Source organism: Triturus cristatus, chromosome 5_2 (genome assembly GCF_964204655.1).
Source record: "Triturus cristatus chromosome 5_2, aTriCri1.1, whole genome shotgun sequence".
NCBI classification, from domain to species: domain Eukaryota; kingdom Metazoa; phylum Chordata; class Amphibia; order Caudata; family Salamandridae; genus Triturus; species Triturus cristatus.
The window spans coordinates 555,112,280-555,131,519 of NC_140588.1; the positions used below are offsets into that span (position 1 = coordinate 555,112,280).

Below are 19,240 nucleotides of genomic sequence, written 5' to 3' on the forward strand. Positions count from 1 at the left end.
TCCACAACCAATAAAGTTGAATCTTTTGAAAGACATGTCAAAGGTGTGAATCTGAAATTCACTTTCAAAGAAATTCACAATGAAATGCACTGTGTAAGTCCAGCATGTTGTCAGCTAAGAAATCAGCAAAAATGAACTATCTCATTACTGGCCATATAGATGAGAAAGGAAAATAAACTCATGCTTACAATGTGGATGTGAAAGAACAGTTTCTAGGTTCAGCTTCAATATTTATGTTTATGAATAATTGATATGTTCATATTGTCTAACAGCTATCTAGATGGATAAAGCTATGTATGCATCTATACATACTTATGCGTTCATACGCATCAGTATAAAACATTGATATTAGGTTTTTTCTAGACCAAATTCTAAAAAATGAGTTAAACAGTGAATCTCATAATTGTAGTAGGTCCCACCGAGATTTGAACTAGGATCGCTGGATTCAGAGTCCAGAGTGCTAACCATTACACCATGGAACCCTCTCACACAAGAGTGACTTTTCCATTGAGACAAAAGAGAGCGCATCAGTGATGGCCTTCTCTTATATTGATACAAAGATATCTCATTTGAATGGTCATAGTGGATAGAGCTTTAATGTGATTTGATTCTTTTCGCTATATTCTCTATAAAAGTGTTAAATATTCAAATGTTTATCAGAATATAAAAGTTATATCACAATGTTCATCTTTGCCTGTAGCATAATTAAACAGTCTACATTTCCAGACTACTGAAGCAATGTCTCTGTCTCCTGCATGGGTGGCTCCATAGAGCAATGGTTGGCAATTTGGACTTTGCATCCAATGATCCGATTTGAGACCTTGGAGGGACTTTTTTTATTACTCTTGAGCTTTTCCATTTCTTCATCTTTGTTCATTGATAGCTCAAATCCAACACCAGTAGGTTGAAAGAGTCAATTATTGAATGCTTTCAAAATGTCCATCAGCTTGAACAAGTTACATCAATACAAACTTTACAATACTTTGACATCAAATTTCTTCACAAAGTAGTTAGCCATTATAAAATCATATCCTGATTTTCTCAAACGCATTTCAGACGGGTGATTCACAGCATCACTTTTTTAAGCTTTCCTGCTATTGATAAGGCGAAAATAGCACATTTTGAATGAGAAGTTTTCTTCAATCAAACATAGAGGAACCCAAATGATGATCTCATTCAGCTAGTAAAAATGTTGTTTTATATTAGTATGGAAATCGTGAAAAGAAAATGTTTTTCATGCTGATTTCCAACAGTTGCTCTCCAATCGTAAAATATAAGCTTTTGGTCGGAGGCATCACAGGTACTGATCAAATTCTCATTTTTGAACTTTATTCACAAATCATATGATATGCTTTGTATACATCAACTGTATTGTTGGATCAATACTGAGTAAAAAGTGACTATCTCAATTTCAGGACATATAAAAGAGAAAGAAGTAGAAACTCATGTTTCAAATGCTGAGAGGCAACAACTGTTCATTATTTTCACCTCCACTAATTATATTTATTTTTATAATCTATATGTTTATATTTTCCTATAAATATACAGAGACATATAGCTATATATACAGAGATACATATGTACAGGTTGATTTTTACATGTTTATAAGTAAATGTGATGTTGTTCCAAATAAAACTTCTAAGAACTGAATGGAAAAGAAAATTGTAAAGTTCAGATAAGTCCCACTGAAATTTGTACTCAGATCCCTGTTTTCAGAGTCCAGAGTGCTAACCATGACACCATCCACCCTCCCCTACCAGGGTGAGCTTTCCATTTTGACAGAAGAGATTTGCCTCAGGGGGCAACTTATCTTTTATTGAAAAATATTATCTCACATAAAAACCACTGTTCAACAGAGTTATAACGTTATTTGAGTCTTTTGGGCAACATCCTTCCCCAACATAGTTCAATATGCAAAAGTTTACCAGAATAGGAAAGCAATCCAATTCAGTTTCTCTTTGACAGTAGAATATTAAAAACTTTGACATTTCCACATTGCTGCAGCAGTTTGCACTCCTTTCACATGGGAGGTTCCATGGTGTAATGGTTAGCACTTTGGACTTTGAATCCAATGATCCGAGTTCAAATCTCGGTGGGACCATTTTATGACTCTTGACCAAATCATTTTCTTTCAAGTGTATTCATTAATATCACATATCTAATACCGGTAGGGTGAAAAATTAATTTATTGATTATACTCTAAAAGTTTACTAGATGTGAGCAAATAATAGAATTTTTACAATACCTGGAAACTAAATGGCTCAAAATAATGAGAGATTTTACAAACTCACTCTGGTTTCTCAAACTCATCACAGGGGCCTGATGCACGACATTACTTTTTAAAATCTTACTGTTTTTGATAAGGGGAACAAGGAACTTTTTAATTGCAAAGCATTCATTAAAACAAAACTTGAGGAGCCAAACTTTGTATTACGGTGACCGAAGATGTGCAGTTTGAATAATAATCTTGAAATTCAGACGTACAAAGATTTTACACACTGATTTTCAACAGTAATTCCACAACCAATAAAGTTGAATCTTTTGAAAGACATGTCAAAGGTGTGAATCTGAAATTCACTTTCAAAGAAATTCACAATGAAATGCACTGTGTAAGTCCAGCATGTTGTCAGCTAAGAAATCAGCAAAAATGAACTATCTCATTACTGGCCATATAGATGAGAAAGGAAAATAAACTCATGTTTACAATGTGGATGTGAAAGAACAGTTTCTAGGTTCAGCTTCAATATTTATGTTTATGAATAATTGATATGTTCATATTGTCTAACAGCTATCTAGACGGATAAAGCTATGTATGCATCTATACATACTTATGCGTTCATACGCATCAGTATAAAACATTGATATTAGGTTTTTTCTAGACCAAATTCTAAAAAATGAGTTAAACAGTGAATCTCATAACTGTAGTAGGTCCCACCGAGATTTGAACTAGGATCGCTGGATTCAGAGTCCTAACCATTACACCATGGAACCCTCTCACACAAGAGTGACTTTTCCATTGAGACAAAAGAGAGCGCATCAGTGATGGCCTTCTCTTATATTGATACAAAGATATCTCATTTGAATGGTCATAGTGGATAGAGCTTTAATGTGATTTGATTCTTTTCGCTATATTCTCTATAAAAGTGTTAAATATTAAAATGTTTATCAGAATATAAAAGTTATATCACAATGTTCATCTTTGCCTGTAGCATAATTAAACAGTCTACATTTCCAGACTACTGAAGCAATGTCTCTGTCTCCTGCATGGGTGGCTCCATAGAGCAATGGTTGGCAATTTGGACTTTGCATCCAATGATCCGATTTGAGACCTTGGAGGGACTTTTTTTATTACTCTTGAGCTTTTCCATTTCTTCATCTTTGTTCATTGATAGCTCAAATCCAACACCAGTAGGTTGAAAGAGTCAATTATTGAATGCTTTCAAAATGTCCATCAGCTTGAACAAGTTACATCAATACAAACTTTACAATACTTTGACATCAAATTTCTTCACAAAGTAGTTAGCCATTATAAAATCATATCCTGATTTTCTCAAACGCATTTCAGACGGGTGATTCACAGCATCACTTTTTTAAGCTTTCCTGCTATTGATAAGGCGAAAATAGCACATTTTGAATGAGAAGTTTTCTTCAATCAAACATAGAGGAACCCAAATGATGATCTCATTCAGCTAGTAAAAATGTTGTTTTATATTAGTATGGAAATCGTGAAAAGAAAATGTTTTTCATGCTGATTTACAACAGTTGCTCTCCAATCGTAAAATATAAGCTTTTGGTCGGAGGCATCACAGGTACTGATCAAATTCTCATTTTTGAACTTTATTCACAAATCATATGATATGCTTTGTATACATCAACTGTATTGTTGGATCAATACTGAGTAAAAAGTGACTATCTCAATTTCAGGACATATAAAAGAGAAAGAAGTAGAAACTCATGTTTCAAATGCTGAGAGGCAACAACTGTTCATGATTTTCACCTCCACTAATTATATTTATTTTTATAATCTATATGTTTATATTTTCCTATAAATATACAGAGACATATAGCTATATATACAGAGATACATATGTACAGGTTGATTTTTACATGTTTATAAGTAAATGTGATGTTGTTCCAAATAAAACTTCTAAGAACTGAATGGAAAAGAAAATTGTAAAGTTCAGATAAGTCCCACTGAAATTTGTACTCAGATCCCTGTTTTCAGAGTCCAGAGTGCTAACCATGACACCATCCACCCTCCCCTACCAGGGTGAGCTTTCCATTTTGACAGAAGAGATTTGCCTCAGGGGGCAACTTATCTTTTATTGAAAAATATTATCTCACATAAAAACCACTGTTCAACAGAGTTATAACGTTATTTGAGTCTTTTGGGCAACATCCTTCCCCAACATAGTTCAATATGCAAAAGTTTACCAGAATAGGAATGCAATCCAATTCAGTTTCTCTTTGACAGTAGAATATTAAAAACTTTGACATTTCCACATTGCTGCAGAAGTTTGCACTCCTTTCACATGGGAGGTTCCATGGTGTAATGGTTAGCACTTTGGACTTTGAATCCAATGATCCGAGTTCAAATCTCGGTGGGACCATTTTATGACTCTTGACCAAATCATTTTCTTTCAAGTGTATTCATTAATATCACATATCTAATACCGGTAGGGTGAAAAATTAATTTATTGATTATACTCTAAAAGTTTACTAGATGTGAGCAAATAATAGAATTTTTACAATACCTGGAAACTAAATGGCTCAAAATAATGAGAGATTTTACAAACTCACTCTGGTTTCTCAAACTCATCACAGGGGCCTGATGCACGACATTACTTTTTAAAATCTTACTGTTATTGATAAGGGGAACAAGGAACTTTTTAATTGCAAAGCATTCATTAAAACAAAACTTGAGGAGTCAAACTTTGTATTACGGGGACCGAAGATGTGCAGTTTGAATAATAATCTTGAAATTCAGACGTACAAAGATTTTACACACTGATTTTCAACAGTAAATCCACAACCAATAAAGTTGAATCTTTTGAAAGACATGTCAAAGGTGTGAATCTGAAATTCACTTTCAAAGAAATTCACAATGAAATGCACTGTGTAAGTCCAGCATGTTGTCAGCTAAGAAATCAGCAAAAATGAACTATCTCATTACTGGCCATATAGATGAGAAAGGAAAATAAACTCATGTTTACAATGTGGATGTGAAAGAACAGTTTCTAGGTTCAGCTTCAATATTTATGTTTATGAATAATTGATATGTTCATATTGTCTAACAGCTATCTAGATGGATAAAGCTATGTATGCATCTATACATACTTATGCGTTCATACGCATCAGTATAAAACATTGATATTAGGTTTTTTCTAGACCAAATTCTAAAAAATGAGTTAAACAGTGAATCTCATAATTGTAGTAGGTCCCACCGAGATTTGAACTAGGATCGCTGGATTCAGAGTCCAGAGTGCTAACCATTACACCATGGAACCCTCTCACACAAGAGTGACTTTTCCATTGAGACAAAAGAGAGCGCATCAGTGATGGCCTTCTCTTATATTGATACAAAGATATCTCATTTGAATGGTCATAGTGGATAGAGCTTTAATGTGATTTGATTCTTTTCGCTATATTCTCTATAAAAGTGTTAAATATTCAAATGTTTATCAGAATATAAAAGTTATATCACAATGTTCATCTTTGCCTGTAGCATAATTAAACAGTCTACATTTCCAGACTACTGAAGCAATGTCTCTGTCTCCTGCATGGGTGGCTCCATAGAGCAATGGTTGGCAATTTGGACTTTGCATCCAATGATCCGATTTGAGACCTTGGAGGGACTTTTTTTATTACTCTTGAGCTTTTCCATTTCTTCATCTTTGTTCATTGATAGCTCAAATCCAACACCAGTAGGTTGAAAGAGTCAATTATTGAATGCTTTCAAAATGTCCATCAGCTTGAACAAGTTACATCAATACAAACTTTACAATACTTTGACATCAAATTTCTTCACAAAGTAGTTAGCCATTATAAAATCATATCCTGATTTTCTCAAACGCATTTCAGACGGGTGATTCACAGCATCACTTTTTTAAGCTTTCCTGCTATTGATAAGGCGAAAATAGCACATTTTGAATGAGAAGTTTTCTTCAATCAAACATAGAGGAACCCAAATGATGATCTCATTCAGCTAGTAAAAATGTTGTTTTATATTAGTATGGAAATCGTGAAAAGAAAATGTTTTTCATGCTGATTTCCAACAGTTGCTCTCCAATCGTAAAATATAAGCTTTTGGTCGGAGGCATCACAGGTACTGATCAAATTCTCATTTTTGAACTTTATTCACAAATCATATGATATGCTTTGTATACATCAACTGTATTGTTGGATCAATACTGAGTAAAAAGTGACTATCTCAATTTCAGGACATATAAAAGAGAAAGAAGTAGAAACTCATGTTTCAAATGCTGAGAGGCAACAACTGTTCATGATTTTCACCTCCACTAATTATATTTATTTTTATAATCTATATGTTTCTATTTTCCTATAAATATACAGAGACATATAGCTATATATACAGAGATACATATGTACAGGTTGATTTTTACATGTTTATAAGTAAATGTGATGTTGTTCCAAATAAAACTTCTAAGAACTGAATGGAAAAGAAAATTGTAAAGTTCAGATAAGTCCCACTGAAATTTGTACTCAGATCCCTGTTTTCAGAGTCCAGAGTGCTAACCATGACACCATCCACCCTCCCCTACCAGGGTGAGCTTTCCATTTTGACAGAAGAGATTTGCCTCAGGGGGCAACTTATCTTTTATTGAAAAATATTATCTCACATAAAAACCACTGTTCAACAGAGTTATAACGTTATTTGAGTCTTTTGGGCAACATCCTTCCCCAACATAGTTCAATATGCAAAAGTTTACCAGAATAGGAAAGCAATCCAATTCAGTTTCTCTTTGACAGTAGAATATTAAAAACTTTGACATTTCCACATTGCTGCAGCAGTTTGCACTCCTTTCACATGGGAGGTTCCATGGTGTAATGGTTAGCACTTTGGACTTTGAATCCAATGATCCGAGTTCAAATCTCGGTGGGACCATTTTATGACTCTTGACCAAATCATTTTCTTTCAAGTGTATTCATTAATATCACATATCTAATACCGGTAGGGTGAAAAATTAATTTATTGATTATACTCTAAAAGTTTACTAGATGTGAGCAAATAATAGAATTTTTACAATACCTGGAAACTAAATGGCTCAAAATAATGAGAGATTTTACAAACTCACTCTGGTTTCTCAAACTCATCACAGGGGCCTGATGCACGACATTACTTTTTAAAATCTTACTGTTTTTGATAAGGGGAACAAGGAACTTTTTAATTGCAAAGCATTCATTAAAACAAAACTTGAGGAGTCAAACTTTGTATTACGGGGACCGAAGATGTGCAGTTTGAATAATAATCTTGAAATTCAGACGTACAAAGATTTTACACACTGATTTTCAACAGTAAATCCACAACCAATAAAGTTGAATCTTTTGAAAGACATGTCAAAGGTGTGAATCTGAAATTCACTTTCAAAGAAATTCACAATGAAATGCACTGTGTAAGTCCAGCATGTTGTCAGCTAAGAAATCAGCAAAAATGAACTATCTCATTACTGGCCATATAGATGAGAAAGGAAAATAAACTCATGTTTACAATGTGGATGTGAAAGAACAGTTTCTAGGTTCAGCTTCAATATTTATGTTTATGAATAATTGATATGTTCATATTGTCTAACAGCTATCTAGATGGATAAAGCTATGTATGCATCTATACATACTTATGCGTTCATACGCATCAGTATAAAACATTGATATTAGGTTTTTTCTAGACCAAATTCTAAAAAATGAGTTAAACAGTGAATCTCATAATTGTAGTAGGTCCCACCGAGATTTGAACTAGGATCGCTGGATTCAGAGTCCAGAGTGCTAACCATTACACCATGGAACCCTCTCACACAAGAGTGACTTTTCCATTGAGACAAAAGAGAGCGCATCAGTGATGGCCTTCTCTTATATTGATACAAAGATATCTCATTTGAATGGTCATAGTGGATAGAGCTTTAATGTGATTTGATTCTTTTCGCTATATTCTCTATAAAAGTGTTAAATATTCAAATGTTTATCAGAATATAAAAGTTATATCACAATGTTCATCTTTGCCTGTAGCATAATTAAACAGTCTACATTTCCAGACTACTGAAGCAATGTCTCTGTCTCCTGCATGGGTGGCTCCATAGAGCAATGGTTGGCAATTTGGACTTTGCATCCAATGATCCGATTTGAGACCTTGGAGGGACTTTTTTTATTACTCTTGAGCTTTTCCATTTCTTCATCTTTGTTCATTGATAGCTCAAATCCAACACCAGTAGGTTGAAAGAGTCAATTATTGAATGCTTTCAAAATGTCCATCAGCTTGAACAAGTTACATCAATACAAACTTTACAATACTTTGACATCAAATTTCTTCACAAAGTAGTTAGCCATTATAAAATCATATCCTGATTTTCTCAAACGCATTTCAGACGGGTGATTCACAGCATCACTTTTTTAAGCTTTCCTGCTATTGATAAGGCGAAAATAGCACATTTTGAATGAGAAGTTTTCTTCAATCAAACATAGAGGAACCCAAATGATGATCTCATTCAGCTAGTAAAAATGTTGTTTTATATTAGTATGGAAATCGTGAAAAGAAAATGTTTTTCATGCTGATTTCCAACAGTTGCTCTCCAATCGTAAAATATAAGCTTTTGGTCGGAGGCATCACAGGTACTGATCAAATTCTCATTTTTGAACTTTATTCACAAATCATATGATATGCTTTGTATACATCAACTGTATTGTTGGATCAATACTGAGTAAAAAGTGACTATCTCAATTTCAGGACATATAAAAGAGAAAGAAGTAGAAACTCATGTTTCAAATGCTGAGAGGCAACAACTGTTCATGATTTTCACCTCCACTAATTATATTTATTTTTATAATCTATATGTTTCTATTTTCCTATAAATATACAGAGACATATAGCTATATATACAGAGATACATATGTACAGGTTGATTTTTACATGTTTATAAGTAAATGTGATGTTGTTCCAAATAAAACTTCTAAGAACTGAATGGAAAAGAAAATTGTAAAGTTCAGATAAGTCCCACTGAAATTTGTACTCAGATCCCTGTTTTCAGAGTCCAGAGTGCTAACCATGACACCATCCACCCTCCCCTACCAGGGTGAGCTTTCCATTTTGACAGAAGAGATTTGCCTCAGGGGGCAACTTATCTTTTATTGAAAAATATTATCTCACATAAAAACCACTGTTCAACAGAGTTATAACGTTATTTGAGTCTTTTGGGCAACATCCTTCCCCAACATAGTTCAATATGCAAAAGTTTACCAGAATAGGAAAGCAATCCAATTCAGTTTCTCTTTGACAGTAGAATATTAAAAACTTTGACATTTCCACATTGCTGCAGCAGTTTGCACTCCTTTCACATGGGAGGTTCCATGGTGTAATGGTTAGCACTTTGGACTTTGAATCCAATGATCCGAGTTCAAATCTCGGTGGGACCATTTTATGACTCTTGACCAAATCATTTTCTTTCAAGTGTATTCATTAATATCACATATCTAATACCGGTAGGGTGAAAAATTAATTTATTGATTATACTCTAAAAGTTTACTAGATGTGAGCAAATAATAGAATTTTTACAATACCTGGAAACTAAATGGCTCAAAATAATGAGAGATTTTACAAACTCACTCTGGTTTCTCAAACTCATCACAGGGGCCTGATGCACGACATTACTTTTTAAAATCTTACTGTTTTTGATAAGGGGAACAAGGAACTTTTTAATTGCAAAGCATTCATTAAAACAAAACTTGAGGAGCCAAACTTTGTATTACGGTGACCGAAGATGTGCAGTTTGAATAATAATCTTGAAATTCAGACGTACAAAGATTTTACACACTGATTTTCAACAGTAATTCCACAACCAATAAAGTTGAATCTTTTGAAAGACATGTCAAAGGTGTGAATCTGAAATTCACTTTCAAAGAAATTCACAATGAAATGCACTGTGTAAGTCCAGCATGTTGTCAGCTAAGAAATCAGCAAAAATGAACTATCTCATTACTGGCCATATAGATGAGAAAGGAAAATAAACTCATGTTTACAATGTGGATGTGAAAGAACAGTTTCTAGGTTCAGCTTCAATATTTATGTTTATGAATAATTGATATGTTCATATTGTCTAACAGCTATCTAGATGGATAAAGCTATGTATGCATCTATACATACTTATGCGTTCATACGCATCAGTATAAAACATTGATATTAGGTTTTTTCTAGACCAAATTCTAAAAAATGAGTTAAACAGTGAATCTCATAATTGTAGTAGGTCCCACCGAGATTTGAACTAGGATCGCTGGATTCAGAGTCCAGAGTGCTAACCATTACACCATGGAACCCTCTCACACAAGAGTGACTTTTCCATTGAGACAAAAGAGAGCGCATCAGTGATGGCCTTCTCTTATATTGATACAAAGATATCTCATTTGAATGGTCATAGTGGATAGAGCTTTAATGTGATTTGATTCTTTTCGCTATATTCTCTATAAAAGTGTTAAATATTCAAATGTTTATCAGAATATAAAAGTTATATCACAATGTTCATCTTTGCCTGTAGCATAATTAAACAGTCTACATTTCCAGACTACTGAAGCAATGTCTCTGTCTCCTGCATGGGTGGCTCCATAGAGCAATGGTTGGCAATTTGGACTTTGCATCCAATGATCCGATTTGAGACCTTGGAGGGACTTTTTTTATTACTCTTGAGCTTTTCCATTTCTTCATCTTTGTTCATTGATAGCTCAAATCCAACACCAGTAGGTTGAAAGAGTCAATTATTGAATGCTTTCAAAATGTCCATCAGCTTGAACAAGTTACATCAATACAAACTTTACAATACTTTGACATCAAATTTCTTCACAAAGTAGTTAGCCATTATAAAATCATATCCTGATTTTCTCAAACGCATTTCAGACGGGTGATTCACAGCATCACTTTTTTAAGCTTTCCTGCTATTGATAAGGCGAAAATAGCACATTTTGAATGAGAAGTTTTCTTCAATCAAACATAGAGGAACCCAAATGATGATCTCATTCAGCTAGTAAAAATGTTGTTTTATATTAGTATGGAAATCGTGAAAAGAAAATGTTTTTCATGCTGATTTCCAACAGTTGCTCTCCAATCGTAAAATATAAGCTTTTGGTCGGAGGCATCACAGGTACTGATCAAATTCTCATTTTTGAACTTTATTCACAAATCATATGATATGCTTTGTATACATCAACTGTATTGTTGGATCAATACTGAGTAAAAAGTGACTATCTCAATTTCAGGACATATAAAAGAGAAAGAAGTAGAAACTCATGTTTCAAATGCTGAGAGGCAACAACTGTTCATGATTTTCACCTCCACTAATTATATTTATTTTTATAATCTATATGTTTCTATTTTCCTATAAATATACAGAGACATATAGCTATATATACAGAGATACATATGTACAGGTTGATTTTTACATGTTTATAAGTAAATGTGATGTTGTTCCAAATAAAACTTCTAAGAACTGAATGGAAAAGAAAATTGTAAAGTTCAGATAAGTCCCACTGAAATTTGTACTCAGATCCCTGTTTTCAGAGTCCAGAGTGCTAACCATGACACCATCCACCCTCCCCTACCAGGGTGAGCTTTCCATTTTGACAGAAGAGATTTGCCTCAGGGGGCAACTTATCTTTTATTGAAAAATATTATCTCACATAAAAACCACTGTTCAACAGAGTTATAACGTTATTTGAGTCTTTTGGGCAACATCCTTCCCCAACATAGTTCAATATGCAAAAGTTTACCAGAATAGGAAAGCAATCCAATTCAGTTTCTCTTTGACAGTAGAATATTAAAAACTTTGACATTTCCACATTGCTGCAGCAGTTTGCACTCCTTTCACATGGGAGGTTCCATGGTGTAATGGTTAGCACTTTGGACTTTGAATCCAATGATCCGAGTTCAAATCTCGGTGGGGCCATTTTATGACTCTTGACCAAATCATTTTCTTTCAAGTGTATTCATTAATATCACATATCTAATACCGGTAGGGTGAAAAATTAATTTATTGATTATACTCTAAAAGTTTACTAGATGTGAGCAAATAATAGAATTTTTACAATACCTGGAAACTAAATGGCTCAAAATAATGAGAGATTTTACAAACTCACTCTGGTTTCTCAAACTCATCACAGGGGCCTGATGCACGACATTACTTTTTAAAATCTTACTGTTTTTGATAAGGGGAACAAGGAACTTTTTAATTGCAAAGCATTCATTAAAACAAAACTTGAGGAGCCAAACTTTGTATTACGGTGACCGAAGATGTGCAGTTTGAATAATAATCTTGAAATTCAGACGTACAAAGATTTTACACACTGATTTTCAACAGTAATTCCACAACCAATAAAGTTGAATCTTTTGAAAGACATGTCAAAGGTGTGAATCTGAAATTCACTTTCAAAGAAATTCACAATGAAATGCACTGTGTAAGTCCAGCATGTTGTCAGCTAAGAAATCAGCAAAAATGAACTATCTCATTACTGGCCATATAGATGAGAAAGGAAAATAAACTCATGTTTACAATGTGGATGTGAAAGAACAGTTTCTAGGTTCAGCTTCAATATTTATGTTTATGAATAATTGATATGTTCATATTGTCTAACAGCTATCTAGACGGATAAAGCTATGTATGCATCTATACATACTTATGCGTTCATACGCATCAGTATAAAACATTGATATTAGGTTTTTTCTAGACCAAATTCTAAAAAATGAGTTAAACAGTGAATCTCATAATTGTAGTAGGTCCCACCGAGATTTGAACTAGGATCGCTGGATTCAGAGTCCAGAGTGCTAACCATTACACCATGGAACCCTCTCACACAAGAGTGACTTTTCCATTGAGACAAAAGAGAGCGCATCAGTGATGGCCTTCTCTTATATTGATACAAAGATATCTCATTTGAATGGTCATAGTGGATAGAGCTTTAATGTGATTTGATTCTTTTCGCTATATTCTCTATAAAAGTGTTAAATATTAAAATGTTTATCAGAATATAAAAGTTATATCACAATGTTCATCTTTGCCTGTAGCATAATTAAACAGTCTACATTTCCAGACTACTGAAGCAATGTCTCTGTCTCCTGCATGGGTGGCTCCATAGAGCAATGGTTGGCAATTTGGACTTTGCATCCAATGATCCGATTTGAGACCTTGGAGGGACTTTTTTTATTACTCTTGAGCTTTTCCATTTCTTCATCTTTGTTCATTGATAGCTCAAATCCAACACCAGTAGGTTGAAAGAGTCAATTATTGAATGCTTTCAAAATGTCCATCAGCTTGAACAAGTTACATCAATACAAACTTTACAATACTTTGACATCAAATTTCTTCACAAAGTAGTTAGCCATTATAAAATCATATCCTGATTTTCTCAAACGCATTTCAGACGGGTGATTCACAGCATCACTTTTTTAAGCTTTCCTGCTATTGATAAGGCGAAAATAGCACATTTTGAATGAGAAGTTTTCTTCAATCAAACATAGAGGAACCCAAATGATGATCTCATTCAGCTAGTAAAAATGTTGTTTTATATTAGTATGGAAATCGTGAAAAGAAAATGTTTTTCATGCTGATTTACAACAGTTGCTCTCCAATCGTAAAATATAAGCTTTTGGTCGGAGGCATCACAGGTACTGATCAAATTCTCATTTTTAAACTTTATTCACAAATCATATGATATGCTTTGTATACATCAACTGTATTGTTGGATCAATACTGAGTAAAAAGTGACTATCTCAATTTCAGGACATATAAAAGAGAAAGAAGTAGAAACTCATGTTTCAAATGCTGAGAGGCAACAACTGTTCATGATTTTCACCTCCACTAATTATATTTATTTTTATAATCTATATGTTTATATTTTCCTATAAATATACAGAGACATATAGCTATATATACAGAGATACATATGTACAGGTTGATTTTTACATGTTTATAAGTAAATGTGATGTTGTTCCAAATAAAACTTCTAAGAACTGAATGGAAAAGAAAATTGTAAAGTTCAGATAAGTCCCACTGAAATTTGTACTCAGATCCCTGTTTTCAGAGTCCAGAGTGCTAACCATGACACCATCCACCCTCCCCTACCAGGGTGAGCTTTCCATTTTGACAGAAGAGATTTGCCTCAGGGGGCAACTTATCTTTTATTGAAAAATATTATCTCACATAAAAACCACTGTTCAACAGAGTTATAACGTTATTTGAGTCTTTTGGGCAACATCCTTCCCCAACATAGTTCAATATGCAAAAGTTTACCAGAATAGGAATGCAATCCAATTCAGTTTCTCTTTGACAGTAGAATATTAAAAACTTTGACATTTCCACATTGCTGCAGAAGTTTGCACTCCTTTCACATGGGAGGTTCCATGGTGTAATGGTTAGCACTTTGGACTTTGAATCCAATGATCCGAGTTCAAATCTCGGTGGGACCATTTTATGACTCTTGACCAAATCATTTTCTTTCAAGTGTATTCATTAATATCACATATCTAATACCGGTAGGGTGAAAAATTAATTTATTGATTATACTCTAAAAGTTTACTAGATGTGAGCAAATAATAGAATTTTTACAATACCTGGAAACTAAATGGCTCAAAATAATGAGAGATTTTACAAACTCACTCTGGTTTCTCAAACTCATCACAGGGGCCTGATGCACGACATTACTTTTTAAAATCTTACTGTTATTGATAAGGGGAACAAGGAACTTTTTAATTGCAAAGCATTCATTAAAACAAAACTTGAGGAGTCAAACTTTGTATTACGGGGACCGAAGATGTGCAGTTTGAATAATAATCTTGAAATTCAGACGTACAAAGATTTTACACACTGATTTTCAACAGTAAATCCACAACCAATAAAGTTGAATCTTTTGAAAGACATGTCAAAGGTGTGAATCTGAAATTCACTTTCAAAGAAATTCACAATGAAATGCACTGTGTAAGTCCAGCATGTTGTCAGCTAAGAAATCAGCAAAAATGAACTATCTCATTACTGGCCATATAGATGAGAAAGGAAAATAAACTCATGTTTACAATGTGGATGTGAAAGAACAGTTTCTAGGTTCAGCTTCAATATTTATGTTTATGAATAATTGATATGTTCATATTGTCTAACAGCTATCTAGATGGATAAAGCTATGTATGCATCTATACATACTTATGCGTTCATACGCATCAGTATAAAACATTGATATTAGGTTTTTTCTAGACCAAATTCTAAAAAATGAGTTAAACAGTGAATCTCATAATTGTAGTAGGTCCCACTGAGATTTGAACTAGGATCGCTGGATTCAGAGTCCAGAGTGCTAACCATTACACCATGGAACCCTCTCACACAAGAGTGACTTTTCCATTGAGACAAAAGAGAGCGCATCAGTGATGGCCTTCTCTTATATTGATACAAAGATATCTCATTTGAATGGTCATAGTGGATAGAGCTTTAATGTGATTTGATTCTTTTCGCTATATTCTCTATAAAAGTGTTAAATATTCAAATGTTTATCAGAATATAAAAGTTATATCACAATGTTCATCTTTGCCTGTAGCATAATTAAACAGTCTACATTTCCAGACTACTGAAGCAATGTCTCTGTCTCCTGCATGGGTGGCTCCATAGAGCAATGGTTGGCAATTTGGACTTTGCATCCAATGATCCGATTTGAGACCTTGGAGGGACTTTTTTTATTACTCTTGAGCTTTTCCATTTCTTCATCTTTGTTCATTGATAGCTCAAATCCAACACCAGTAGGTTGAAAGAGTCAATTATTGAATGCTTTCAAAATGTCCATCAGCTTGAACAAGTTACATCAATACAAACTTTACAATACTTTGACATCAAATTTCTTCACAAAGTAGTTAGCCATTATAAAATCATATCCTGATTTTCTCAAACGCATTTCAGACGGGTGATTCACAGCATCACTTTTTTAAGCTTTCCTGCTATTGATAAGGCGAAAATAGCACATTTTGAATGAGAAGTTTTCTTCAATCAAACATAGAGGAACCCAAATGATGATCTCATTCAGCTAGTAAAAATGTTGTTTTATATTAGTATGGAAATCGTGAAAAGAAAATGTTTTTCATGCTGATTTCCAACAGTTGCTCTCCAATCGTAAAATATAAGCTTTTGGTCGGAGGCATCACAGGTACTGATCAAATTCTCATTTTTGAACTTTATTCACAAATCATATGATATGCTTTGTATACATCAACTGTATTGTTGGATCAATACTGAGTAAAAAGTGACTATCTCAATTTCAGGACATATAAAAGAGAAAGAAGTAGAAACTCATGTTTCAAATGCTGAGAGGCAACAACTGTTCATGATTTTCACCTCCACTAATTATATTTATTTTTATAATCTATATGTTTCTATTTTCCTATAAATATACAGAGACATATAGCTATATATACAGAGATACATATGTACAGGTTGATTTTTACATGTTTATAAGTAAATGTGATGTTGTTCCAAATAAAACTTCTAAGAACTGAATGGAAAAGAAAATTGTAAAGTTCAGATAAGTCCCACTGAAATTTGTACTCAGATCCCTGTTTTCAGAGTCCAGAGTGCTAACCATGACACCATCCACCCTCCCCTACCAGGGTGAGCTTTCCATTTTGACAGAAGAGATTTGCCTCAGGGGGCAACTTATCTTTTATTGAAAAATATTATCTCACATAAAAACCACTGTTCAACAGAGTTATAACGTTATTTGAGTCTTTTGGGCAACATCCTTCCCCAACATAGTTCAATATGCAAAAGTTTACCAGAATAGGAAAGCAATCCAATTCAGTTTCTCTTTGACAGTAGAATATTAAAAACTTTGACATTTCCACATTGCTGCAGCAGTTTGCACTCCTTTCACATGGGAGGTTCCATGGTGTAATGGTTAGCACTTTGGACTTTGAATCCAATGATCCGAGTTCAAATCTCGGTGGGACCATTTTATGACTCTTGACCAAATCATTTTCTTTCAAGTGTATTCATTAATATCACATATCTAATACCGGTAGGGTGAAAAATTAATTTATTGATTATACTCTAAAAGTTTACTAGATGTGAGCAAATAATAGAATTTTTACAATACCTGGAAACTAAATGGCTCAAAATAATGAGAGATTTTACAAACTCACTCTGGTTTCTCAAACTCATCACAGGGGCCTGATGCACGACATTACTTTTTAAAATCTTACTGTTTTTGATAAGGGGAACAAGGAACTTTTTAATTGCAAAGCATTCATTAAAACAAAACTTGAGGAGTCAAACTTTGTATTACGGGGACCGAAGATGTGCAGTTTGAATAATAATCTTGAAATTCAGACGTACAAAGATTTTACACACTGATTTTCAACAGTAAATCCACAACCAATAAAGTTGAATCTTTTGAAAGACATGTCAAAGGTGTGAATCTGAAATTCACTTTCAAAGAAATTCACAATGAAATGCACTGTGTAAGTCCAGCATGTTGTCAGCTAAGAAATCAGCAAAAATGAACTATCTCATTACTGGCCATATAGATGAGAAAGGAAAATAAACTCATGTTTACAATGTGGATGTGAAAGAACAGTTTCTAGGTTCAGCTTCAATATTTATGTTTATGAATAATTGATATGTTCATATTGTCTAACAGCTATCTAGATGGATAAAGCTATGTATGCATCTATACATACTTATGCGTTCATACGCATCAGTATAAAACATTGATATTAGGTTTTTTCTAGACCAAATTCTAAAAAATGAGTTAAACAGTGAATCTCATAATTGTAGTAGGTCCCACCGAGATTTGAACTAGGATCGCTGGATTCAGAGTCCAGAGTGCTAACCATTACACCATGGAACCCTCTCACACAAGAGTGACTTTTCCATTGAGACAAAAGAGAGCGCATCAGTGATGGCCTTCTCTTATATTGATACAAAGATATCTCATTTGAATGGTCATAGTGGATAGAGCTTTAATGTGATTTGATTCTTTTCGCTATATTCTCTATAAAAGTGTTAAATATTCAAATGTTTATCAGAATATAAAAGTTATATCACAATGTTCATCTTTGCCTGTAGCATAATTAAACAGTCTACATTTCCAGACTACTGAAGCAATGTCTCTGTCTCCTGCATGGGTGGCTCCATAGAGCAATGGTTGGCAATTTGGACTTTGCATCCAATGATCCGATTTGAGACCTTGGAGGGACTTTTTTTATTACTCTTGAGCTTTTCCATTTCTTCATCTTTGTTCATTGATAGCTCAAATCCAACACCAGTAGGTTGAAAGAGTCAATTATTGAATGCTTTCAAAATGTCCATCAGCTTGAACAAGTTACATCAATACAAACTTTACAATACTTTGACATCAAATTTCTTCACAAAGTAGTTAGCCATTATAAAATCATATCCTGATTTTCTCAAACGCATTTCAGACGGGTGATTCACAGCATCACTTTTTTAAGCTTTCCTGCTATTGATAAGGCGAAAATAGCACATTTTGAATGAGAAGTTTTCTTCAATCAAACATAGAGGAACCCAAATGATGATCTCATTCAGCTAGTAAAAATGTTGTTTTATATTAGTATGGAAATCGTGAAAAGAAAATGTTTTTCATGCTGATTTCCAACAGTTGCTCTCCAATCGTAAAATATAAGCTTTTGGTCGGAGGCATCACAGGTACTGATCAAATTCTCATTTTTGAACTTTATTCACAAATCATATGATATGCTTTGTATACATCAACTGTATTGTTGGATCAATACTGAGTAAAAAGTGACTATCTCAATTTCAGGACATATAAAAGAGAAAGAAGTAGAAACTCATGTTTCAAATGCTGAGAGGCAACAACTGTTCATGATTTTCACCTCCACTAATTATATTTATTTTTATAATCTATATGTTTCTATTTTCCTATAAATATACAGAGACATATAGCTATATATACAGAGATACATATGTACAGGTTGATTTTTACATGTTTATAAGTAAATGTGATGTTGTTCCAAATAAAA

The 19,240-nt window shown here is 33.6% G+C and overlaps 7 non-coding genes across 7 annotated transcripts; all 7 read left to right on the forward strand.

The window, feature by feature from the left end:
- Positions 1-2,029: 2,029 nt before the first annotated feature.
- TRNAQ-UUG (transfer RNA glutamine (anticodon UUG)) lies at positions 2,030-2,101 on the forward strand. Its single transcript has one exon. It is a non-coding gene; the product is annotated as a tRNA-Gln (tRNA).
- Positions 2,102-4,538: 2,437 nt separating this feature from the next.
- Positions 4,539-4,610, forward strand: TRNAQ-UUG (transfer RNA glutamine (anticodon UUG)). The gene has a single exon. It is a non-coding gene; the product is annotated as a tRNA-Gln (tRNA).
- Positions 4,611-7,054: 2,444 nt separating this feature from the next.
- TRNAQ-UUG (transfer RNA glutamine (anticodon UUG)) lies at positions 7,055-7,126 on the forward strand. Its single transcript has one exon. It is a non-coding gene; the product is annotated as a tRNA-Gln (tRNA).
- Positions 7,127-9,570: 2,444 nt separating this feature from the next.
- TRNAQ-UUG (transfer RNA glutamine (anticodon UUG)) lies at positions 9,571-9,642 on the forward strand. The gene has a single exon. It is a non-coding gene; the product is annotated as a tRNA-Gln (tRNA).
- Positions 9,643-12,086: 2,444 nt separating this feature from the next.
- Positions 12,087-12,158, forward strand: TRNAQ-UUG (transfer RNA glutamine (anticodon UUG)). Its single transcript has one exon. It is a non-coding gene; the product is annotated as a tRNA-Gln (tRNA).
- A 2,444-nt stretch (positions 12,159-14,602) lies between these two features.
- Positions 14,603-14,674, forward strand: TRNAQ-UUG (transfer RNA glutamine (anticodon UUG)). The gene has a single exon. It is a non-coding gene; the product is annotated as a tRNA-Gln (tRNA).
- A 2,444-nt stretch (positions 14,675-17,118) lies between these two features.
- Positions 17,119-17,190, forward strand: TRNAQ-UUG (transfer RNA glutamine (anticodon UUG)). Its single transcript has one exon. It is a non-coding gene; the product is annotated as a tRNA-Gln (tRNA).
- The last annotated feature ends 2,050 nt before the right edge of the window (positions 17,191-19,240 follow it).